The sequence below is a fragment of the Vanessa cardui genome, chromosome 13, assembly GCF_905220365.1.
Source record: "Vanessa cardui chromosome 13, ilVanCard2.1, whole genome shotgun sequence".
In the NCBI taxonomy this organism is placed as follows: Eukaryota; Metazoa; Arthropoda; class Insecta; order Lepidoptera; family Nymphalidae; genus Vanessa; species Vanessa cardui.
In genome coordinates this window covers 10,898,236-10,925,207 of record NC_061135.1, presented here as the reverse complement: position 1 = coordinate 10,925,207, position 26,972 = coordinate 10,898,236, and the positions used below count along the sequence as shown (strand labels likewise).

The window sequence follows — 26,972 nt, the reverse complement described above, 5'->3', positions numbered from 1 at the left end:
AATGTATACATTGCACATAATCACAATAAAGTTTTAATATTACTGTCAGCCGGGTCAGCTAGAATTTTAGTAAAACAATCTTAGGATAAACCTTTATTATATATAAGACATTTTATAAGGATAGCTTGCAACTATTCTGTAAAATCTTTACAAATGTTGTAATTTGCATGGATTTTGTGTGTTGTATTTAAAACTATTTTATAATTTAACTGTACTGCTTATGCATCAACTGTAAAGTAAAAACGGATGGACAGGGAATGTAGTTATTTGAAATACGGAAAAGCAAAATTGGCTCTTTCAGTAATAGCTCTTAAATTTTTATTTAAAAAAAAATAGAAATGTTTGTCATCATACACATAGCTTAGGTATTTTTCCTTTCACTATATTTTTTTCATTATCGACAGTACGTGCTACACCCGACAGTACTAAGTTAGCTTTTTTTTTTAATATTTATTTCTCGGGTTTGCGCTTGTTGCTTGTTGCTGCCTTTAAACTCGTTGTCTCCAGACATTATTTCTGAATAAATTATCTCTCTTACGTATAATAAAGTGTTCAAAAAATTAATCTCATGCTGAGCGGAAAATATGATGTGGTTCTATGATATTACAAATATTATATTTATTTTAATTTGGTTTATTTAAAATACGCAATGAGACAATGCTAGTCGTGGCAACCCTAAGGATTTCAAGTGATATATAACCCGTTATGTCAGAGTGTTAACAAAAGTGCAATGTTATGTAATGCAAATCATAGCTGAGTAGAAACATCTGTCTGTCCGTTTGTCACTTCGGTTTGATCTCGAATTAGCATTTAAACAGCCGCCGTGGTTCAATGGTCTGTAGAGTATTGTTTTGTTTTAGAGATATTTTAATACGCGTAGACTGCTTAAAGGTAAGTTGAATGTTTTGTTGGCACTTAGGGTTCCATAGAAAAGCGAAATCATAGATTTTTGACATATCTCACATTAATTAATTTTGATAACTTTTTTAATTTAAATTGGTTTTGAATAGGTTAACTTACTTAATAATATTATTTACAATAATACTATATAATATTATGTGTGAGTAATTACATAACTATGAAAACATAATACATGAATATTTAGTAACACGAAAATTAAAAGACCAAAAAATAAAAAGTAGTTTCTGTATAAATAAAGAATAGTGGCAAGAATGCCATATCATATATCCACGTTGATTTGAATAAAAAGGAAATTTAAAAAAAGAACTAAATAGTTTTTGTGTTTAAAGATTTTATTATAAGTGCAACGAAGTTATCTAATGTTTGTTATTACCTGAATTTAATTCAACTGTATATTTGTGTTTCTCCCCCATTTAAAAACACTAAACAAAATGAAGTAAGCTTTTATTTTCTGTGTATTTAATGACGATAAAATATTATACCCGATGGCATACAGTAACAGATCAATGAACATTGTCAATTTCTAATGAAACTTTCACATTGTAATGGATTATTGTTATAGCTCTTGTCATTATGCTGGCAACATAAGCTTATCGTATCTGGTAATACAATAAATAGCATTACAATATTATTTCGTATCACAGTTATACTTCTTTATCTATTATATCTAAATGTCATAATTATTAATATTTTCTATAAGCATCATCATTTTCTTCTTTTGTTTACATTCCTTCTAGATACTCCTCATGTTTCTATTCATAAAGTGGAAGGACCAATAATCTCTGGTTCGGTGGGGGTCACTGTCGCCCACACCAAAATACATTGAAACTGTGGAACTGCGTACCGTGTGCGTGTGCGTGAATCCTAAACGATGATGGCAGGTTCAAACCCAGGCAAGCACCACTGAATATACATGTGCTTAATTTGTGTTTATATCTCGTGCTCAACGGTGAAGGAAAACATCGTGAGGAAACCTGCATGTATCTAAATATGAATTTAGATACATGCAGGTTTCCTATGAAGTAATTCTGTCATATGAGTATTTAACAAATAAAAAAAATATGTTCCGAACCTTCTCCTCAAAGGGACAGGAAGCCTAAGTCCAGCAGTGGGAAATTTACAGACTGTTGTTGTACCTGTAAATAGCTAAATTAAGCTCATTCACGATTTAAGGTTTTTGACGGCAGCATACGTGAAAATTGGGTTAAACCTAAACACAATTTGTCAAAGAAATATCAACAAAAATAAGTTTTAGCTTTGAAGACAATATTAGTCTTAGTATGTTCAATTTTAGTCCGAAAATATTTTTTAAATTGCTGTGTGTATAGTATATACATATGATTGTGTCGACACTAATAGAGGCACTGGGGACATAACTGTTTGAAAATTGAATAGTTGGCAAAGCTTTGACGAAGTGATTTATATTTGACTCGGTAATGAAAGCATTTGAAAGCTATATAGTTTTCTATATTGTATGTTACAATATAGACAATATATGCTAACAAATGATAATTTGTAATTTATAAATAAATAAAATATGTAAAGAAAAAATAAATACATGCTGTAAGGATTCGCAAAGCAACGAATATCAATATTTTTTTTATTTACATATATTATTTATTATTGTAAAAAAATTATAAATAGAGGTATATATACCTATATTATAGTTTAATTAAGTAAATCTAATTTATTATAGATTTCATTTAAAAAAATCTGCAATGTCAAATTATATTACATATATAATCTTTAAAATATAGCGTCTTATGCTAAGTTATGAGGAACCAATCCATAGCCTATCATAGTTCTTAAATTTTTTAACTTTTCATGCATAATTAATGTAATGTTACGAGGTAAAATTAGTAAAGTTATATGAGTTTGTCTTGGGAAAACTTCACTTTACTTTAGCGCTATCTTCAGACCCTGAGTAAATGCAATATTTACCTAATTAGAACTAAACTCCTTGGTTAGTTAGCGAATTGACTATCGCCAACCCTGCTCTGTAAATATTTGCTATTGGCGTGTATAACTATTGAAATAACAACTTTAATTCAAGAGAATAGAGCTGAAAACGGTTTGAAATGTCTTGTCTCAGTATGCTTTGTTGATTATTGATGTGACAAACAGTGACAAACTGGTACTGCGTGACCGCGGTCCGGTCCTAACACCAGTGTAAATACTCGTATTGTCTAAATAATACCGTGGGAAAGCCCTTATACGAAGGTATGAATAATTAAAGGATCTGGTAGAACTAATTAACGAACCTCTTGCTTTATTTACATATCTATATATAAACATGGATGTTGATATATTTATTTGAGGTTTAAATGTGTGAAAATTACGTATGTGCTCATGATGGTTGCCTCATATATGTTTTGTTGTAGCTCACCGCTAGATGGCGCTGATGCATGCACCCGAATCAATCACTAAGAAATTAAGTACATTTAGTATACTATGTATTAGATAATTGGCACTTTGTTCTTCGAACGTTCATGCATCGTTCCGCTTGAGCTGATACTTAATAGAGTTGTCACTAGCGTGAAGGTTTCTGGCATATTACTACCATACGTATATACACACACATCGTATGTCGTATGATATGTAAAAATATTCATAATTATTTTAGCAACGGACAATCCTATCGTTTGTATTAATGTATTAATCAAGCTTAAAAAATACGATACAAAAAAATAAATGTTTTTCTTTAAAAAAAAGTATGCATTTTTAAAATAATTGCCAAATATTTTTTGAAAGCGTTCGGATTTTTAGTTATCCGTTAGAAATAAGCAATACATAGTTTGTATGTAATTACAGACATATTAAGAACACTTTATTTACTTACTTTTTATTAAAAGGCCATAGCAACAGCCTGTAAATTTCCCGCTGCTGGGATGAGGCCTCCTCGTCCATTAAGGAGATGATTTGAAACATATTCCACCACGCTGTTCCGATGCGGGTTGGTGGAAGGCCATGTGTAACGCAAAACTTTTCGAACTCGATGTCAAATAAATTTATATCACCTTCTACGCTTTAGCGATTGAGATATGCTTTGTTTTTAACAACCTGCTTAGGTAACTATTTAAATATTGAATTTGGAAACCTATCATTTATCATCACGCCTATTTAAGAAAATCAAATTCGCTTAAAAAAGTTCAACAACCAAGGAGTCCACACGAGCAAATCGAAGCATAATGCAACGTCGCTACATGTCTCGACTTATTACTTAGTAGATTACGACATCCCTATTTAAACTGACTTTCTACGCCATATTTATACCCGACCTCGATACAGCGAGCATTCAAACTACTGAAACATACAAAATGAATTTAATATTGTACAATTACTGTAATTTGTTGTTACCGATTTATTATACCGTTGAATTGTATAGAATTAATCTCTAAATAAGAACGTGTCGTTCTATACTCTATTCAAATGATTTGTAAGCCATTTCAATAGATTTTGCTCTATAGGAATTCCAAACTAACCTCTTTTCAATGCAGTAAAAATAAGAGAATTCAAAAATAGAATAAAATTACTTTACATAAAATGTACGCCAAATACTGGCTCACTTATGGTAAGCGTTATTTAAATAATGTAAAAAATATAATCTATGGACTAATATAAGAAATTATCTTAAGATAGTTCAATAATAGTATTATTTTATTTTATCATCAAAAGGTCTCTTATTTGGTAGAATAAATAATTTATATAATATAATAATTCATTAAACAACAAATTTGGATGTGAAATAATTCATCAAATATTTCAGTTTATTAATGAAAGTTGAAATTTAATTGCCCTAATGTCAGGACCGGCGCTATATATAATTTTGATATGTGATTTTTTTAAAATTAATTATTATTTTTATTACAAGTACCTATTACATCCTTGTATGAAAATCTAATATGAATAATAAATATAATAAAATACAAGTATTTGTCTTACGATCAATCCAAAACTTCACACGAGTTGGTTACCACATAACCAACGAATACCACAATTTGATTTTAACATTTGTACAAATTCTATTGAAATGGAATATATCTACTAAGGTGATATAAGTTATGGGGATAGAATGAGGCAGGTTGAAACCAGTCCAGGAACAGTTAAGGCTTGTTCAATGATAAGCTAATCTGTCTTAGGCTTTGGCTTAATGACTGCTGTATTTTATGTTATATCTTTTGTATTACAGCTGGTATGTGGGTTGAAACGCAAGAATAGTGTTAAAATGATAATAAAATATAATGGCACTTGATAATATCTACGTTGTTTCCAATATATACCAGTATAAAAAATATATAAACTGCCTCAACTACTGACTACGGTAAGTATTTTAATTATTATTAAATGTTTCGGTGTCACTTATGATATTAATCGAGGAATGCTTGTCGTGTTTTCAACTACGGTTCCCATCAGCGTGGAGCGGATGCGTCGAAATCACGTCGCCGACATTAGTAGAAAATATTTTAATTGATGCCACTGCTTTGACCTCAAGCTAAATTTTAAACCAATCGCGTGCTTCTATTAAATTTAATATTATTTATAAATATTAACTGTATTAACTTGAATTGAATAAATGTTATGGTTTTAAATTATATTTTGTGTTTAACAATTCCATATATAAAGTTATTAACATAGCCACGGGCTCTATTAAATATTATTGTTTGGAATAATTATTGGCGTAGCGATGTAAAACTAATTTAAGCCAATTTGAATATAAAAGTAACATAAGTTTTTTAAGGAGTAATCTGATATATGTCCGCGATATATTATTTACATAATCGAGCAATTTTTTTGGCTGTTTGAAATTTGAAGGTTCGATCAGATAAGCTAATTGTGGAGTATCGGATTCATAACATAAACATAATTTTATTTGTAACGGCAACATGAGATATTTCTTGGAAGCGAGACGCATTTTGGCTAATGATCGTCTGGTATGCAAAGGTACCTTTATAGAACAAGGTCATGGGGTCCCATTTAGATGTGCTCCATATACGATGAGGTAAAAGGGCTAGATTACAACGTTACAAATTCCAAAAATTGTGAGTTCAACCCCCGAGTTGGGTCACTAAGCAGTCTATTAAGTTTCTATCAATAAATTTTCAGTAAACCTTCAGAGATTGGAAATTAGTAGTGTTTAGATACTGTTGTATGAAAAATTGTCCATTGCTTTTGGTCTTGTGGTTGAAAATTCCGATCATGTTTAATTTGTCATAAAAAGTAAGTAAAGTAACAGTCTGTAAATTACCCACTGCTGGGCTAAGGCCTCCTCTTCCATTAAGGAGAGGGTTTGGAACAAATTCCACCACGCTGTTCCAATGCGGGTTTGTGGAATACATTAGACACATGCAGGTTTCCTCACGATGTTTTCCTTCACTGCCGAGCACAAGATGAATTATAAACACAAATTAAGCACATATATTACCCTTGCCTGGGTTTGAACCCGAAATCATCGATTAAGATGCACGCGTTCTAACCACTGGGCCATCTCAACTCATTTTACATAATTTGTCATACTTTCGAGTTATTAGAGTAAGGAATTAATAAATAGTGCCTCTGTCTTTGGGTTTCGTGCTTTTGATTATAACATGCACTACTAAATTTCTTACTCTAACTCATACGTATATAATCAAGCTTAATTAACGATTAAATACTTAAATTTGAATTATTTTACTAGATCTTAGTATACTGTATCATAACTATACGAACAAAGCTAACATAAAAGATCCCCAGATCGGCGTCAGAACGATGTCATATAGGTGATATTATTTTATAGAGGATGTTGAAGCTTTACCACTGGTGCTATTAGTGGCTGTAACAACTCAGAGAAGGCTAGCAAACTAATGAAATTATGTACTGTATTTTATAAAGTATATAAAATCCAAAGTTTAATCTAAAGTGACAATTTCACGGCAACATTTAATTCTCAAATATAATAAGTGAAACTTAAACGAAATTTTAAGTGTTTGTGTTTCAAAAATAGCAAGTGAATTGATAAGGTTGCGCGCTACACTTATCGCTTTTATAAAGAGTTGTTTGCAAATTTAACTATAAATTCCGATAACACAATCAAGTTGAATTGATTTCTAATATCTTAATAGATTCAGATGAAAGAAACAGGAAATATTCGACACGTTCAGCTTTCTCAGAATATTGTAATGGTATAATTTATTTCCTACATTGTATTCGTATTTAATCCTTCCTCTTAGTATAGCAGCATGCACGATAGTGTCAGTAAACGTCAATAAATGTATTTAAAAGCAAAAATAGTCCGTGGTTAGTTCAAGTTTTTTTTTCTGTATCGATCATATTGCTTCTAATTGTTGAAACTTATTGACTAAAGAAGTTGTAACTATAGTTCCGTTTAGCTTATTTAAGATAATATTAAATAAATAATTGTTATGTCGTTGACCTAAATGTCATGTTTGTTTAGAATCATAATTAAATCTATACTACACATATGAAAAAAAAAAACACATTTAAATTATTTATGTTTGATTATAAAAAAAAAGAATTGGTTACAGTAGTGAGCGCTAGGAGATTACGTTTTAAAGTATTGTTGTGTTGTTGTGGTTATAATTACTCTTTTTATTATTATATATTTGACTATTCAGCTCTATTTTCGAAAATAGATCATAGTTTATCATATGACTTTTACGCAACAGCTAGACTAATATAATTATCGAGTATAATATCATATTCCAGTTTTACTAGACGATAGCTATCTTATCTTTGCATCAGCCCCATTAATTAGCAACATAGGGAAGTCAATTAATCATAAGTATCATCAGATTGAGTCGTTGATGCGCAGTGACAGCGAACTGCCTTCTACGCTCACGTTCGTAGCAGATAAATTATAATAATCAATTAAATGACGTAAAAAAATGTTTCCTTATTGGGCTGTTTTTTAATATTTTACTTGTATCATACATAAAATAATAATAAATATTGGACCACATCACATACATTACTATGATCCGAAAGTAAGTTAACTACTTACTTTTGGATCATAGTACATGTGTTATGGAAAATCAGAAGTAATGTGAAATAGACCCATTAAATAGTACGTTTTATTAAATAATACGAACTGAATTAATTCAAATCCATATTTCTGTGGATCAATGTACTTCTACTTCTAAGAAAACAACGGGAATAAAACAATCCGAGATAATGAAGAAGTCATTGTCGTAAGATCCAATGAAACAATGAACATAGTTAAAATCATCAATAAAAATTAAGATTTTAATGTTTTGTAATAAAATATAAAAGTCGATTAAAAGAGTAAGTTTAAATATTAAAAAAGGTACAGACAAAAATCTCTTGAAACATACCGATTCCAAAAAATGATTATTTTAAACAATATGGAATTTGTATCAAATGTGTGTAATTATATAAAATAATCAATTAAAAAATACTTGTACTTATACTCCTTAAACAGAAGTTATTTATAACAACTATTAAATTGTTCATTTTTCCTATTGAAGGTTCGGTAGCTAGAAATTTAACAGAGAAAAAATGTAATAATCATTTTCAATAATACTTAAGTAAGGTAAAGTAAAGTAACGCCATTCCAATGCGGGTTTGTGGAATGCACATGTGGCAGAATTTCGATGAAATTCTGCCACATGTGCATTCCACAAACCTGCATGTGTCTACATGCAGGTTTCCTCACGATGATTTCCTTGATGAGATGAATTATAAACACAAATTAAGCACATATGTTTAGTGGTGCTTGCCTGGGTTTGAACCCACAATCAACGGTTAAGATGCACGCGTTCTAACCACTGGGTCATCTCGGCTCTTAAGATTAGTTAATAATAACATAATAATAATTAATTAATTACCATAAAGTGAATGAATAATTTTGTCAGACAACAAATATTTTACTTTATTATTTTAATGGAAGTCGCCAAGATTTGCTAACATCAACTGATGTCAAATGCTATGGATTTAATCTGTCGAATCTGATGGCACAGCGACCTTTAAAGGAAATTCTAATAATATAAAGGTATTCACGGTAACAATTGACCGTGACTTTTATCTCTTTATAGCGATAGATAATGTTAACAGGATAATAAACAAAATGTTATTCATCAACGTATCTCAATAGTATTTTACAAGACCTTTAAGCGTTCTAATCATTGGCTTCTATCGTCGATAAATCTAAATGAAGTAATTTGCGATTAGTCACTTCAATTACAATAAAGTACCGTTTAATTCTAACGCATGTATGTGTCGTTTTGATGATGTGAATTGTATTTAAATACACCTTGAAGTATTATGATTTTGTATGTTAAAATCACACTGGAAATTAGTCCAGAATTTAGTTATAATTATAATATACTTGTTAGGTTTTGACTGGTTGTAAAGTTTTATAATTAAGTAAGGATCGTGATACTTCTGGATCATTCTGGAAAAATCGGGGCATGTCATCTCATTAATCCTTGAACAGTCATATCATCGACAGCATTAGCACAGATGAAATTTATACACCCAATAGCAAAGGTCAATTCAAAAGCTCCCATGCACTATAGACCTCAGATCCCGATAAATATAATTAACCTCACCAAAGAGCCTTCCTACTTCCCTATACAGGAGTGAACAGCCATAATTCTAGAAAATACACGTCTAAATTACTGATAAGGTGCTGATAGCTCGCCGGTTGCGAACGAACGCCTATCTCCCAGACGATCTGTAACATTGCATGACCTGAGGTGAAAGTAAGCTGAACTTGTTTATAATGTGTAATTGGATGTGTATTCTTAATTTTTCAGGTTTATATTATCTTACATCGTTTAAATTTCATAAGTAAATATTACAAAGTTAACAATATATTTACTCCTGCCTATTTCTAATATCGTCAGGTCTTTAATAATTCAAATGAATTGGGTGAGCTTTTAAGATAAGGTTGTTCGTATAAGTGTCAATTGTCTGTTAATGAAAATCTCGTAACAAGGTAAAGTGGTAGTAAGTCACGAAGGCGCGCCCCTCCGTTAAATTATAATTATTATCGGCGTGCTTTAATGTGAGTGATATCTATACTTACAAGATAGATATCTCAGTGTGCGTGAGTAGAATAAGAGTAAAGATATCAAAGAAATACAAATTAGATCAAATTAATTCGGTTTATTTTATTAATGAGAAGTCATATTTTATTAAAATAAATTAAAAGTAATTTCTTTAAAGACTTTTTCTTATTATTATGTAAATATTATTATTATCTTGATTTTATTTAATCTTATCAATGAGATAATACCATTAAGATGGTCGGCATGTGCGTAGGCGTACCACATATCTTGATTCCTTTAACTTTTCGCGTCATCGAGTGTTTGTACACTCGAATTGGATACTTCGACGAACACATGATAAATGGTTACTCAATATAAAAGCTAGACGTCTCTTATGGGAAAAAATTATCGGTATGTTTGTTGATGCTTTCTATCGATACACAAATGCGACTTTTAAATTCTAGTATTTACAAGGCATTTTAAACACAATACCAATTTCTTTAAGGTTTAATTTCCTCTGATTACTTTTTTTATCTCAACCGTGTCGCTGTCTGTTTGTTTGATACTATTGTACTGCATTGTAAAGACGGATTTCTTTTGAATTGTTCTGTTAAACACCGTTTTTATGGAAGTGGTTATATCTCTTATTTCTTTTATAAAGTCTTCAAAGAATATATTTTTCTCTGAGAAGTTTACTCGAATGAATTAATACAAGTAATATGTTTAAATTACACAAGCTACTTAAGGATGAGATAGCCCAAAGATTAAAACACTAGAATCTTAGCCGAAGATTATGGGTTCAAATTCAGATAACACATTGTGAGGAAATCAGCATTTGCTCTGAATGAAAAAAGTAGATCAAAACACAAGTTACATGTGACTTAAATTAAACGAAGAAAAACGAATTAATAATAAACCAATCTCTGCGCCGTTATAACGGCATTACTTCCTAAATTTAAAAGTTCCGACAGATGCCCAGATAAGAACAAAATGGTTTGGCGTACTTCGCTTTAATTAAAATTATTTCAATGATTTTAGAACATCATATAGAATATAGTAATAAAAAATTGGTCAACAAAACATTGCCTATATCAATAACAATTTATTTTAACACTCGTCTTTTCAGTCTCGTCTCAAGTATTATTAAGAAATGCCACCAACTCGAGTATTCTTGTAGGCGCCATCTTGGAACTTGAAATTGCTAGCGAAAAAACTTCAACAAATCTTCATCGTTCATCAAACTACTTAGCTTTTATTGTTATCACCATAAAGTCCCATTTAGTGTGTCGAATTATCTTGCAATCACATTTTTAAGGTTGTTATGGAAAGTAAAAAAAAAAGAAAAAGTATGATTTGTTACAGAGCAATAAAGTTTATATTTCAACGAACAATGCCGTAAATGGTTATTAAAATCTGCATTGTTGGTCGTAACACAGCTTTTGTTGTTGAAGAAATGTTTTTAAGTACAAGTTTTATTGTTGACTTAACTTCGTGGGTAAGATTCTATTTCAAAAATGCATGCTTAGGTAGGTTTATATTTCAACTGACTCAAATAACCGTTTTTATTCATATTATAAAATTTATGAGTAATACGTTTAATGCCTCTCAGGATTCTGAGTCAGGAGTGGCAAATATTAAATTAAAAATCATGTTTTTAAACATTATTTTAGCTTAATTTATTACACAAGATCTTTTAAGCAGTTCAGATGTCTGTTTAAATGATCGTAATGATTCATTATTAATATTAAAAATATTTGCAACTAAAGGAAGTTAAGGAGATAACCAATACGTATTGGCTGATTAGTAATATTGATAAAAAAAAAACAATAAAATATCAATCAAATATCATGTCTTTAGAGTCGGATTCGAAAATAAGAATTACTTTTGTTTCGTCCAAATATTCCTCGATAGTATCGTTGATGGTTAACCGATTTTTATGATTATTTTAAGATAGTTGGTTTATTTCTACTATCGATTTGGCTCTAAAATTTATCAGATTTAGCATTTAAAATCAATTATTTGTATATTGTGACTCAATGACGAATTTGATTTTATTGTACAGGAGAAAGTTAATTGACTCAAACTTTTTTCTAAAAAGTTATGTTTACATTTACAAACATAGAACTTTTAACATTGTACACGCAGACGGTACTCGAGATTCCATTGTACAAATTAATGCTAATTGTTTATTTGTAAACACATTTATCTCTCGCGACATTTTAAGTGTTTTTCTCGACTAAGAATCACAATATTTGCCACTTGAACATTCCGTTGCGGCCTCGATGTATCAAAAACTACACGTACAGCACAGCACAAATTTCACATTTACCGAATAAACATTGTATTTTAAGCATTAAACCAACACCTTACAGACGACAATCGCACGATTCTATAAGTAATTGTGTGTTCTGTTATGTTCGTACATCATATTTCATACCAAATTAGTTTTGCCAGAAATTAAAGGAGATTCTTTAATTATTTTAAAAGCCATATGGTTTGAATCGGCTTGGCGTGATGACGTACAACTTTGTCACTCAGAATTAATTGGTTATCGTTTGACAGATTGAGTAATCGTATCGAGTGTGAAAAATACTCTGTGACTAAACCTCTATCAAAGACCTCTTAAAAAGAGCGACAATTTATGCATTAAGGGCACTATATCATCAAAATAGTAAGTGGCTCATCTTACTTATAGAACTGTGACAGCTTAAGGACCAATGAGAATTTTATTCAACCATTACACAGCCAACTATATTTATATTCACATATCTTATTTATGTCAATAATTTAAATAATACTTGTCATTAGCCATAGTAAAGTTCAGCTATAACTAGTTTAGTGGATTTTAATTATTAATTCGAGAAAAACGACCACCATAACTTTAGTGTCAATATAATTTTACGAACATTTAATTGCTTGCATCGTTTTGGTGTAAGTTTTATGGACTATTTCACTTCAAGCGTTATAGCCGATCTAGTTTTCTTATTTGTAACTAAATTCACGAAATAATGAGTGTGAATATAAAGCCTAAATTTCATAGAGTATTCGATTTTAAAATGTAGTATGTATATACCATTCATCTGGTAAGTAACAATCTAAAACAACTCCATATTTCAATATATCGACAAACGCTTAAATAAATCCGGCAATAATGTAACAACGGAGCCTGCATCCATTTACGCTGCATTTGGTCTAGACATTAGCATAATCAATGCAAAATAAGTCTCTGTGACAGATTGAAGACTGTACGTGACCTAAATTTCGGTTATGGTAATTTTGTAACATTTATTTAAACCTACGATACGCTTAATATTATTAACCGAGAACGCTTGTAGCTACTTAGTTTACGTAGAACATAAATCCTGTGATAAAATGTCATACTTATTTACTGGCTATACAGAAGTCATTAGTGACATTAGAAAGACTTATAACGTTGATTGGTTTGTACATCTTTTGAAAATGATATGTTATATAATCGATTCCAAAAAAGGAGGTGACTCGCCTTTTTAAATATCATTAATGTTGAATAGTTAAATATATATTTTTTGTGTTGAATCCAGTATTTTTTATTGGTGTATCTTAATTGGTGTTGAAAATTTTAAAGATTTAAGTTTTATTTAAAGTGAGGACTATTTTTGTCTAGGATGGGTACTGCATCAGCTTAGGCCATGAGACCCAGCTTCATTTTGAGGATAAGGTTTGTTGTTTACAAGTAAAGTAAGGTGGATTTATATACGTTACAGTTATCAGAATTTCAGTTCCCGCGAGATTTTTTTCTACCTTCACCGGGATAAACACAAGTTATGCGCATGCAATCATTAGTGCTTGTTTGGGTTTGAACCCTCACTAATTGGTTAGGATCAAACGATTGGACTAACTTGGCCAATGGAATAAAATATTTTATCAAATTATAATCGATCATATTTTCCTTCAAATATAAAAAAATCCAATTCATATATGGTTTGAAACATATATTCAAATCATTTATTCTTTAAAAATGTAAAATGATGTTGTGTGGCTTTAAAACATATTTCGACGACATCGAATTTAAGTCTTTAAAAATAAACGAAATATTTCCGAAACGAAAAATAAAACAAAAATTCTTTTTATGAAAAAATAAATGACAAGACTTGACATCGTAAATTAGCGACGGCTGGAAAAAGTCTTATTTAAATATGGTGCAATTTTTTTCAACAGAAAAGTGACAAAAGTGCACGACAGCGCGCTCTTGACAACTTTTTTTGTCCACTTGTTTACACTGGGCTTATCAAAGGAGTGTCGTGTTACTGTCAAATGGGAGAGAACAACAAACTTTGACATTGACCAGACATTTATACGTTGACCTCACGTCTGTTCTTCTTATAACAATTCAAACGACATCCTTGTTTATTTCAAACGCTTTTTGGTTTAATTTAGCGTAACAAAGATATTGACCAGTTACCCATTTCTCGGGTCGTTGAAAGTGGTCAGTATTATAGAATTTCCAGTAAGGTGCAACATTTGTTTACACTTTTAAAGGTATCTTCACAATAATTCTTGGGTGGCGCCAATCATTTCCAGGTATTGAAAAACGGTTATTCTTCAAATTACGTTGCGTTGCCTTTTGTCCTACATGGTTTCGAAAGAACAATAGAGAAATAATCAATAGCTCATAATATAATGCAATTATGATTAATTATTATTAGTCAAAACGGGTCAAACAAAGGCATTACAATTTATTTACATTAAAATAGATAACGCACACTCTTGTAACCTTGAAAAAATTAAATGGATTCTATCTAACGAGTAACACAATAAATTAATTATTATTAAGCAATAGTAAGTTGCAGTTATAAATTCTTATCCATAATAATACATGATAATCACATTTTGTGTTATTATTATACCTTGACCAATATAGTATCAAAAATCTATGCACATATACATATATTGTGTACAGATTTAGAAGACTACTGAAATAATAAAATAAAAATAGTAATTAGCTATTTGGTCGTGAGCAGACCCTGTTTGTAACTTAACTAATAGATTTTATTGTTCCCAGAGTGACTCATTTACTTGTGAATCTTACTCAATGGATTCGATTTTCTCCATGATTTCTAGAAAGGGTGCCATTTATTGGACCGTTTTTGATAAAAATTGTTCCGGTCATTTGTTTACATTTTGTGATGATTATTAAATACATTTCATATAGATGTAGTCAAATAAAAGAACGTTCGTATTTCAGAAAATGTAAGAGGTTGCTTTTTAACATTGTGTAAGCGACCTGGCTAGAGGTTCGGTTGAGGATGGTAAGTGGTAACCCTTGATCATAGACATTGTCACCGTATGAAATTTTAATCGTTACTCACCACCTAGGTAGAGGCTAGCATTTTCACTTTACTTTGATTAAAAAATATGGCTATGTCATTGTTTGGTAGTGAGAAAAGTGATTTGGATGATACACCTTAATACTTCTGATGGTCTCATCGAAAGTCCGAATGATTTATTCAACATTACAAACCCAACATCAGCAGTTGGTCTCCGTATTCAAAAATGTTACTTCAAAAATCCCTCTGGATACACACAGTGTCTCATAATATATACATATAATTTATCATTCCTTTTCAGAAACTTTGTCAAATTGTCAAAGTTTCCATTATTCATGGAAAATTAGAAGCTGATAGGATCAACCTGGCAGTGTATAAATTTTATAGTAATTAGTCACCTGACTGAGGATTGTCTAAATGTGATTGTGTTAGTCTGTGACATCGCTAAGTGTAAATCTGTCAAAATGTCAAATAATTTAAAGGCGGCATTACGATGTAACCCGCTTGAACTTTGATACATGTATAAATGTAAATTGCAAAATTTTACATGTTTCGACTATTAGTTAGACAATGTAATTTGATAGAGAAAGAGATAACTGGATTTGTTTATTTTAATAGTACATCAATACCAAAAAAAAAAAATACCTTAATGAGCCATTCGTTTAACCAAAAGCTATGATATTTCTCTAAGATACCGCAGTGGTAGTCGATGCAGTATTGACCCTCAAAGAATTGTCATATCTTAGTATATAAAGTAAAATCTGTCATGGGGGATTATATATCTATTAAACGCGGATTAGTTTAGTCTTGAATGTAGTAGGTACTATGTATAACTTAATAGAAGATTGAATATATACTAAATAATTTATTTTTATGAGCAAATTAGTTTAGCGGAACTGGAATTCTACGGCCAATTAATACAGAATACAGAATGTCAAAAACTGAATGGACTTCGATGTGGCTTATACAGCGGTTTTGGATTGGTTTGTGATGATATTCAATGATCCCACAGTTAACGTTTTCAATTTCGTTATTTAACAGAAATTGTTCTTTTATAGGCTTCAAAAAAATAAGTTATCTCAACTCAAAACTTTATTTATGAACGGTTTTAAATACTGTTTTGTTTGGGATGTATGATTTCGCTTTAATCTTACTTCAATTAGTAAAAAAAACACTTTCTTTGTTTGAATGTGAATTGCCAAAGATTAGCTAACAATTAAGAAGTTTTGGCATTCCTAACCCAGTCATTATTTTAACTAGTTCTATAAATCAAACGAATTATCAATGTCTGCGCCCGCGGCGAGAGCTCTATCGGCAATTTATTAGCTATTACTTGCGGTTGACATAAGTTTCCAATGCATTGTGTAATTTGGGCATAATTTATCTATTAACTTAGACAATTCTAAGTTGACTTAATACGGCCCTGTCATTGACTTTAATTTAACGAAAATATTTTGTTGGTTATTTTTTTTTTTTAATTACCGACGGTAGAGTTTCAACTGTGTGTTCAGTCCTGTCGAGATGGCCCAGTGGTTATAACGCGTGCATCTTAACCGATGATTGCGGGTTCAAACCCAGGCAAGCACCGCTGTTTCATGTGCTTAATTTGTCTTTATAATTCATCTCGTGCTCAGCGGTGAAGGAAAACATCGTGAGGAAACCTGCATGTGACAAATTTCATAGAAATTCTGCCATATGTGCATTCCACCAACCAGCATTGGAACAGCGTGGTGGAATATGTTCCAAACCTTCTCCTCAAAGGGAGAGGTCTTTAGCCCAGCAGTGGGAATTTACAGGCTGTTGTTGTTGTTCAGTCCTGTGATAGTATCATATAACTTTAAAGCCGGCTGATTTAAAATTAGTGCTTCTCATTGCTGAAAAAGTTAAATCTTCTACCTTTTGTTAGTGGATATCATTTAATCATTTAATAATTTACTATTAAACATCGATAGTATGTATTGTGATGTTTAAAACGGGAGTAAACAAGTGGAGTATTCAAGCACCAGGAATATAATATCTTATCCCTATCAACTTTTGATTGTTGGATAATGTTTCTTACAGTGAAAATGTCTATATAAGGAAGATAATTTTTTTTTTTAGATCCCAATATAAGTAGGTGAAGCTCTTGTGTTATGGAAATCAGAAGTAACGACGGTACCACAAACACCCAGACCCAAGACAACATAGAAAACTAATGGTAATCTACATCGACTCGGCCGGGAATCGAACCCGGGACCTCAGAGTGGCGTACCCATGAAAATCGGTGTACACACCACTCGACCATGGAGGTCTTTGCTCGTGTTCCTTTCTAATTTAATGAAAAAATAACCTTTTAATAATTAATTTCAGATCCTTAAAAGTCCATTTTATTGCTCTCAGTCTACTATTGTAACGCTCCTACACGGGGAACAATAGTAAGTCCGAGATAATTTAAAGATTACTATTTACTATGTATAATTTCTTCGTCTAACTCTGTAGTGATCAAATACATGACAGTTTTATGGAGTATGCGTGGGTAAATTTACAACTAGATGTATATATTGAGGAGAAACAAATGAAACTTAAGCGAACACGCTACTCCATTGCACATCGAAAGATATCTGTATAAGTTGTAGAACTTACTCTGACGAATGTAATTTGTGTCGTATCTATATACTTTATTGAGTTTAAAATTATTTGCATAAATCTATTGCACTTACAAAAGCAAGACACACACCCTACGTTAAATAATTACTTTTTCGTAAACTTTTTTTTTCAAAACAATCTTATTCGTTTGCTATCCTTTCAAATTTGCTATCCTTACTCTTAATCGACTCACGCACACTAAGAAACAGCTTGTAAGCACTACTGTCACTCACACAGATAATTGATAATTAATTTAATGATTTAAAGTGGAGGGGGCACGACTTCGCTGGTGAATAGTTCTATGAAATTTATTTAGTTTTGCCGGACTATTGAATAAAAAATATTATTATTATATAAAAAGAGTGAGGATTTGTACAAATTGATCGCGAAAATGTTTCGATATATTTGCAACTTGAATATACGAAATTTAAAAATTGATATGTGTTCTGAAATTGAAGTTTATAAATAAATATATTTCTGTAGAATGTTACAAAGTTTTATCTCGTTCTTTTGGAGAAATGTGTATTTTATGATGCGGTTTCCATTCCGATGTTTATTGTTTTCGTCAGAGCCTATTGTTACCCCTATTTCTTGGAACTGGTGACCCGAAATATTGAAAAACAACGCTTATGGGGGATTTTCAAACAACAAATTATTTTTAATATAACATTTAACGCATAGGAGTATTAAAATTACACTACAAATATTTTTTTGACAAATTTAGTAACCATTGTATACTAAAATTGTAAATATTGTAATAATTGTTGATACAATCATGATATTATCATTATATTGGTATAAGGTTAATATATACCGTATTTAAGATACCTACTTGCAATAACTCATGGTTCGATTATATTTATATAAATAGCTTAAAAATATTTATATTTCTTTATGTAGTCAGTTTAAATATATCCCTAAATGACTTAAATGTAATTCGAAAGTATTTTAGAGTGTTGAACATTAATAATGTGAAAAGTCATTTGAACAAATGGAGTGACACTCGAATAGATACGAAATCTGTAACATGTGAAAGTCATAACATTAGGGAACCAAACTCATTGAGATAATAATGGTAAAAATCTGTGACGTTCATTACTAATATCATAAAATAGAGCTGAGATGGCCCAGTGGTTAGAACGCGTGCATCTTAACCGTTGATTTCGGGTTAAAACCCAGGCAAGCACCACTATATATATATATATATATATATGCTTAATTTGTGTTTAAAATTCATCTCATGCTCGGCGGCGAAGGAAAACATCGTGAGGAAACCTGCATGTGTCTAATTTCATCGAAATTCTGCCATACGTGCATTTCACCAACCCGCTTTGTAACATGTTCGGAATATGTTCCAAACCCTCTCCATAATGGAAAAGGAGGCCTTAGCCCAGCAGTGGGTAATTAACAGGCTGTTTATTTTACTTTACTTTTATATCATAAAATAATAAACTCCGACTTCGGTCGTGTTGACGTTCAATATGGAAATACAATTATTGACTGTCCCATGTCTGAATAACTAATGTGAATCTTTCATTTCCTGTTATAAAAATTATACTATATGTTTTATCACGTTAACATTAAGCCCACTTTCTCAGCAGGGGGCAGGAAAGTGGGCAGCGCGTGTATGAAGCACCACAGCTGATGCTACGAAGGTATTTTGAGTAGTAAGACGGTGGGGAATATTTTGGCTGGCACACGCATTAGCGTATTGAAGCTGTCACTTTATTCATATATAGATATTATGTATACTCTACTCTATGTATCAATAATGGGAAAATTTTCAGGCTACGGGCTATTACCATAGTATCATGTGTACTAAGGATTTTAGTAGTTGGTTGTCAGGTGCTTCATATTAAATTTTGTTTCGATTTGTACAAAAAGAAGGACATAGGTACAGGCAGAAATAATTTCACGTGTAGGTATAGTATTAGAATAGATTGTATATATTCTAGCAAAATCGTTCGAATTTATCACAATAGTATTTATATTTTAAAAACTTAAGTAATGATGTTCATTTAAATACCCAATTAATTATACGATTTTAATTCAAAATATAATTATGTATCCATTTAGCACCATCTTCATGCCGAGGCCAAACGAAAGAGCACACAAATTACCAACTAATTCGTACTTGTATAGATGAAATATGTGTTATAAATTACAAACAGTTTGTATTTGCACAATTGATATATTTTATATAATAATTCATCTACCTGGCAACATTCCCGAATTATTTCTGTTCTTATCGATTGTTGAATGGCCAAAACTTTATAATGCATGCCACGCAATAAAATTTATAACAGCGATTTAAAAGATAGTTATCATATCTTCTCTAAAGAAACAATGGTTGCGAAAATTTGAACCCTTGAAAAATGCCTTCGTAACATGTTCGCCTAAGTGGTATCAGATTGGAGTGCCAAAATTTAGTAGAGTTTTATAAAAAGGTTTAAAATTGATGTTGTATTATTTACATATTTCTGGCTTTTAAGTTACCTTAAGTTGTTCCTAGAAGAAATTATTAACAGACATAATTTATGAACTCAGAGAGTAGAATTGACGTCTTCAATTGTAAATGTCACGTATGAGTGCAGTTTCCAAATGATGGCAACAATACAAATAATAATTTATTTCCTCGTATCAAATAAAAAATGTACTGTTAAACCACATCCAACCATACAAAATGTTTTGTACAAATTTGAACACACTTAATATAAAATAGATTTGATAAAAATACTTTTGTGTTAGATAAAAAATTATGATTATAAAATCAGTGACCCACTTCATGAAGAAATAATCTGATGAAGCAAATAATTTTAACTGAACGGAACCAAAGTCGGAAAGTCTTTCACATAATGATATATTTCACTTTATATTTAGTCATATGCATTCTAACATATTTGTCGAAAACAGCAAACTGCACTGTTACATTCCTGTAAAATATTTTATGACATTTTCGTTCGTTTTACAATGAAATAAGATCGTTTTTCGCGTGCTTTTTATATAGAAGTTGTTATAGGTACGTCTAAATCCATGCAAATATGGACCCCACGGGCTGTTACTAAGTAAACAATGCACAAAAAGAAGTTATTTATTGTTCCGGATACAGGTTGCCGGCTATTCCTGTTAGCTGTTGCTAAGTTACTCGTGTATGTTCGTGTACGAATTTAAAAACGTATATTGTTTATTTTTTCCAGTATGAAACCTTTGAATTGAACCTTGAATGCGAATTTTAAGATATTTGTTTTGAAATTAAACTAATGAATTGAAAATTACAATTAAGAATTAATGTATGGTTAGGGAAAATTAACGAAGTAAAGAATGGTCACCATATTCAACGGGTATAGGCAATGAAGATAAGTGAATCCTATAGAAGTGTGAAGTCACTCTTGACGTCAGTTTCAACTTTAGAAGTTAATACACTTTACATCTTGTGCTTGTAGTAACTGACAATCAGCTATAGGAACTACTATCCATCCTCCATTATACTTGCAATTATACTAGTTTACTCGCCATTCAGCCAATGATACAGCACAGAGTATATAATTGATATAGGTACCTTAACTGATGACACAAAACTAGACAGTGGTAGATCAGTTCAAGTTTTGTGTATTACATATGTATGTTAACTTAACTTGGTGGTAGGATTTTGTAGATTCTCGGGCAGGTTACCAGTCAACAGATTTTCTGCCATCAAACAGCAATACTTAGTATTGTTGTGTTCCGGTACGAATGCAGAGTGTAACTACAGACACAAGGGACATAACATTTTAGTTGCCAAGGTTGGTGGCGTATTGATGGTATAAGGAATTATTAATATTTCTGTCAGTGCTCTGGACTATGGTGACCGTTTAACATAAGTTGGCCCAATTGCCTCCCACCTTTTACATAAAAAGAAAAAACTTAATCATCAACCACCGGATATGCCAGATATCATTTATAATTGATGTTAAAATTTATCTTATCTTCACAAAATAGATAAAATAAAATATAGTAAAGATAATTGTAATTTAAAAGCGCCAGTTTCTACACAATCATATCTTGTGTGATAAAATCTTTCTTAACTAGTAAGATAGAACCTGATTTTGTTCGTAAATATATTTAACATAACATCGATTTAGACCACATGCAGTGAATATATTGTAATAAGTACTTTTGAACTTGGTTTTTTCTGGGTTAATGCTTGACTCGCAGAAGACTTGGGGGTCTATCAATTATTTTCATATTATCATTTTTAAACTTGCTCTATAATGCACTCACATAGTTTTGTTCTCATGATTAAATTCCATTGGGCTTTATACCAGTCTGTGTGGGTACCACCAACTATTTAGATATTTGCCAATAAGTATGAACAATTAGTAATATTGTGTTCCGATTTAAAGGTTGGTTTCACGTTGGCGGTGTGAGGAATGTTAAATATTTCTTACAGCGCTAATGACTGACTATGTGTGATGATGAAAACTTACCATCAGGTGACCTATTTGCTATATATACTATAAAAAAATCCACTACAATTTTATTGTCGAGTTATAATCATCACTTTTATTTTAGTTTTGTATATTTTAGATATTTAATTGTTCGAACATCACTACGTTAATTACCCATTTGGTCTAGCGGCTGTAGATACCCAACTTCTAGGTTCCAAGTTCTTTCAATCAAGGTCATTTGTTTTTTGTTACCTTATTTTGAAATGGTTTTAAAAAAATTCTAGTAATTAAAAAGTCTGCAAATTACAAGTTCAATAAAATTTAGATTCTTAAATTTGAATTGAACAAATATCTTAGTATCTCTTTAATAATACAACACTATAAATGAAGTATACATGTAAACTATAATATGATAGAATTCTAAATGTGATAAATAAAAAAGTCGATAAAACACTCACAAACCTGAATTCATAAATTAAAAATCGTAACATTAAAAGCACCTTATCAAAGTGTCGATTGATAATAAATATATTCTAAGTCAAATTATCTCAATTTTAACCGTTTTTTTATCTGCAATATAATGCACAGGTCAATGCATATTTATTAACTATAAAAACACAAATGCGTTACATCTTCATATAAATAAACGCAGGTGCCCAATTCTAAATTTAATCGTTCAATTTAAAAAATGAATAAAACACTTATGATTATTTCTTCTCTATTTTTAAAAAAAGGAGTTTATTAGGGTTATTTTATTTTAAAAGTTTTATTTTAACAGTGACTATAATACAGGAGATTTGATAGATAATTATAGTTTACTGTTCTACACTATGCCCCTAACATTATCTACTTTAATTAAGTTTACACAAATAAAATTATTAAATAGGTAAAATCATAGTCAACGATCTACCCAAGGACTTTGTTAATAAGAAGCATATTTCACTAATATATTACAGATGAATATTACTATACGTAATCTAATAGCAGAACTATAACCATATAGAGGTTACCACCGTCGTTTAATGACGACTTTTATCGCAGCTCACCACCTGAGAGCTTATCGTTCCAGCGATTTCCTTCCGTTAAGATATATGCATTTTGTTTATTGGGTCATATTCTTCAGATCAGGAATTACAATAAATAATAATATGGAATGCATTTTAAATCGTCAACTCTGACGTCCGTTTAAACACAGCAGCAAAACGTAAATTCTTTGCTATTTGTCAATAAACTATAGTATCTATTTACTAGTATAGACAATAGATATTTACTAGTACATAGTCCTTGAATTAAGTCTGTTTTGATGAAAATATTATTAGAGCTCATTCCGCTACGCTGCTCCAATCCGCGTCGCTATATAGTCATATATTCAATTTTATTAGGCCATATATACTTTCTTACAATATTTTTCTTCACTACCGAACACCATAAGCTGCTCGAAGTTGAACCCGCAATCTCGCAATTGGTAAAGACTCTATCAGTCTAGACTTCTAATTGGCTAACTCACCCTTCAAACCGGAAACCATCAATACAAATGTAAAAGAGAGCTGGTACTATTACAGTGAGGTAGCACAAAGCTCTTTCACTAATTAACAGATTTACAGCCTTAGAATGTTGAGTGGTCGGTACCGCACTAATCCAAACATATTGTTCGACACCAAAGTATATATTTTTGGAACATAAAATATAATTCCCGCGAAAGTTTATACCTTGTGTCACCGCGATGCTAGGAGGGTAAGTCATCAACATTTCAGCGTACGGCTGCTGGAAGTCGACTCCGGTTGATTTATAAGTATTTTGATCTTGAAATTGTCTAGTCGTAGCTTATTTAAAATGTTCACGCTGATCGATGTATTTCTTTAGTTCCCTCATTTATGTGAAGTAATTCTTTACTCATCTATTCATGTAATAAAAACGTGAGAGGCCGTGTGTGTGAATTAAATATATTTTTAAAATATTACTCAAGGGAATCTGACTGGGTAATGATTTCAAATACAAAATTACGTATGATACATTCTTAATAATAAGCTGACTTAGCCAATATGGTAATAAACGTGGTTTCAGGTTTTATTCTAGGAGTTTTAGAAGTGGTTACTACGGTGTAACTGTAATCGATGTTTTTAATCGACTTCGCGTAAAGGTTGGATAATTAATGTTTCTTTTTTTTTATTATTTTGACCAAATATTACAAAATGACTAAATATATTTTGATAGTAAAGGTTAATTCTGTTAAGGGAGACCATAACATAATTAACCTCTATCTTTATAGACGCATACATATTTCATTTACATAGCTACATCTGACATGTATTTAAAAAAAATACATTTACATTGGACTTTTATTAGACTGTCATCATCATTATTTTATTCCGTTTTTCGTAATTTTGTATAACGTAACTAACGATTAATTTGCGTCATAATTGTAAAGGTTTAATATTTAGTGACAGTCACGTATTTTTTCTAACGTTATCGTTTTAGTAGTTTCTTAGTAGTATCGTAATGCAGTCTATATTAGGTTCACTTACTCTATACAGTCTTTTTTTTAAATTTATGATAAGTGTATTCTGTAATCCAAATTTTCCTTTTACAAAGCTTAAATTCCTATTTTAAGAAAGACATGAGGTTAATCATTAAATTGGATAGTTTAATTGGACTATGTAGCTACCATAATGGTAGTGGTATTTTGATTTACATATAAGAAAGAACACGTGGTTTACAGTGAGATGCATAATCACACTTCTGTGATTATGCATCTCACTGTAAACCACGTCTATTCTATCTCAATCTATATACCTTCATGTAGATTGAGATAGAATAGATGTTGGTTTTTTATTCTTGAAGATCAGTTTCAAGCAGTTACTTTTAAAACTAAATGGATCAGGATCAGAACCAAGGGCTCTACGTGCTATGTTTAAGGCACGAGAATATAACACCACAAACTTCCCAATTTCAGGCTGTCACTGTTTCTTAACAGAATCTTATCTTCAGCTTGTATTGAAAACCGAGAATTCAAACATATAAAACGACAATTGAACATATTACAAATTAATTTGGCATTTTAAAAGATCCCTAATTAAGATTTACATAGTCGTAGTAGGAGAATCATTTGGCGCTACGCCCACTAAGGCGAATGTGACAAAGACTGCGATGTTCGTTTATTGCCTGTAATCAATACCTGTGTTTAAGCAACAGCTGTACGTAAAACATTCATAATAGAATAAATATTCAAAATTAGAACAGAATTATAATTGAAAAAAAAAATTGAGAATAGGTTCCATCTGATCGTAGTTTAATATTACGATTCTATTTATTTTTAGTATCTGTATAATGACGTTAAGAAAATTAAATAAGTATTAAATTTGTAAATGGTATCATTATGCCGAATATTGCAAGTGAAATAGTGCCTATTTGATATATCATTAAAATATTACTGGCAAAAATCTCAGTCATTCGGCGAAGTTAGCTAGTAAACGGATTAAAATTTGCAATTTTTTTATTAATTATTATTTTGTTATGTTTTTAATGTAGAGAAACTCTAATACTTCAAAATCCAGTCACTGTGCCAATAAACAAAATTTTGTTTTAATAATTTGTGCGATTAAAATATTTGTACTAGTATCTCGGCTACTGGTATGAGGTATCATGTGTATTTTTTAAATATTTGAATTTCCTTTTTTTTCAATAATGTTGTTTGATTTGGACTTTCATTTAGATTAATTATTTTCTTCTTGTTTGATTATTTAATGGGTTTTATCGAGTATGAGACTTAACGCTGCTTATTATAGATTTTTTACTTAACGTTTATAAAATATTATTATTTTGTAAAATAATTAATAATTATACACAGCTATAGACTTCTTACTTTTAATTTAATACTGTTTCAATCAATATATTCCAAGAACATTTTAATTATTGTAATTTATCGCTTTATATAATGTATTTTCAAATTCTTTATATTATTATGTTTCTTTAAGTTTAATAACCTGTAACACTGTAATTGATTTGAAATAAAACTTATTATATAAGAAAAAATAATTATTCTGTTACCTGTAACAAAATTAAACGAAGCGCTCATACCGCTGAAAAACACCAAACAAATTCACAACACAGCACATTCGAAAATCAATTTTCATCACAAAATATCACCAAGAAATCGTGACTAAAGGTTCGACGTACAAATTAGAAAAATATCGACAATGTCAAATTGCGCGTTCGATTTTCAAATCGCTGTCAAGTCGCGTGCTGGCTGTCTGCGCGTGCGTCGGGCACTGCGTCCGCGCTGCATGGTTTGCGCACACGCTGCTATTGAACTTAGCTGAAGAGCTTTCGCAATTGTTTCACGATTTACGGCTGCACCGATAAAATGCTAATAGTGGTACCGTTACGAATATTGAGTCTTCATATTACGAGCCTATAACGAGTTTCGCAAATTAAATAAATTAAACAAATAATTAACTGAACTGATCTAGAATTCAATTGATTTACGATAAAAAGAAATAATCAATGATATTATAATTTGAATGGATTTAGTTAAATGTTTGTTTTATAGTACCATCAGTAATAGTATAATAAATTTGCAAATTGAACCTAATTCCTTAAAAATAACGCATGTAAAGAATAATTATTAGCTTTGATATTAGCTTTGAAATTTTAAACCGTCATTATAAAATATATGCAAAAGAAACTAT

The 26,972-nt window shown here is 30.8% G+C and overlaps 1 protein-coding gene across 2 annotated transcripts in view; it reads right to left on the bottom strand.

The window, feature by feature from the left end:
* LOC124534693 overlaps window positions 1-26,972 on the bottom strand; it is a 193,308-nt gene that overhangs the window by 78,239 nt on the left and 88,097 nt on the right. Inside the window, exon 1 of one of the 2 annotated variants that reach the window (XM_047110676.1) lies at window positions 26,332-26,543. The exons of the other annotated variant lie outside the window; for it this stretch is intronic. The gene's annotated coding sequence lies outside the window, so the exon portion shown is untranslated. Of the gene's footprint in view, window positions 1-26,331; window positions 26,544-26,972 lie in introns of those variants that run through there. 2 annotated transcript variants of the gene reach the window in all.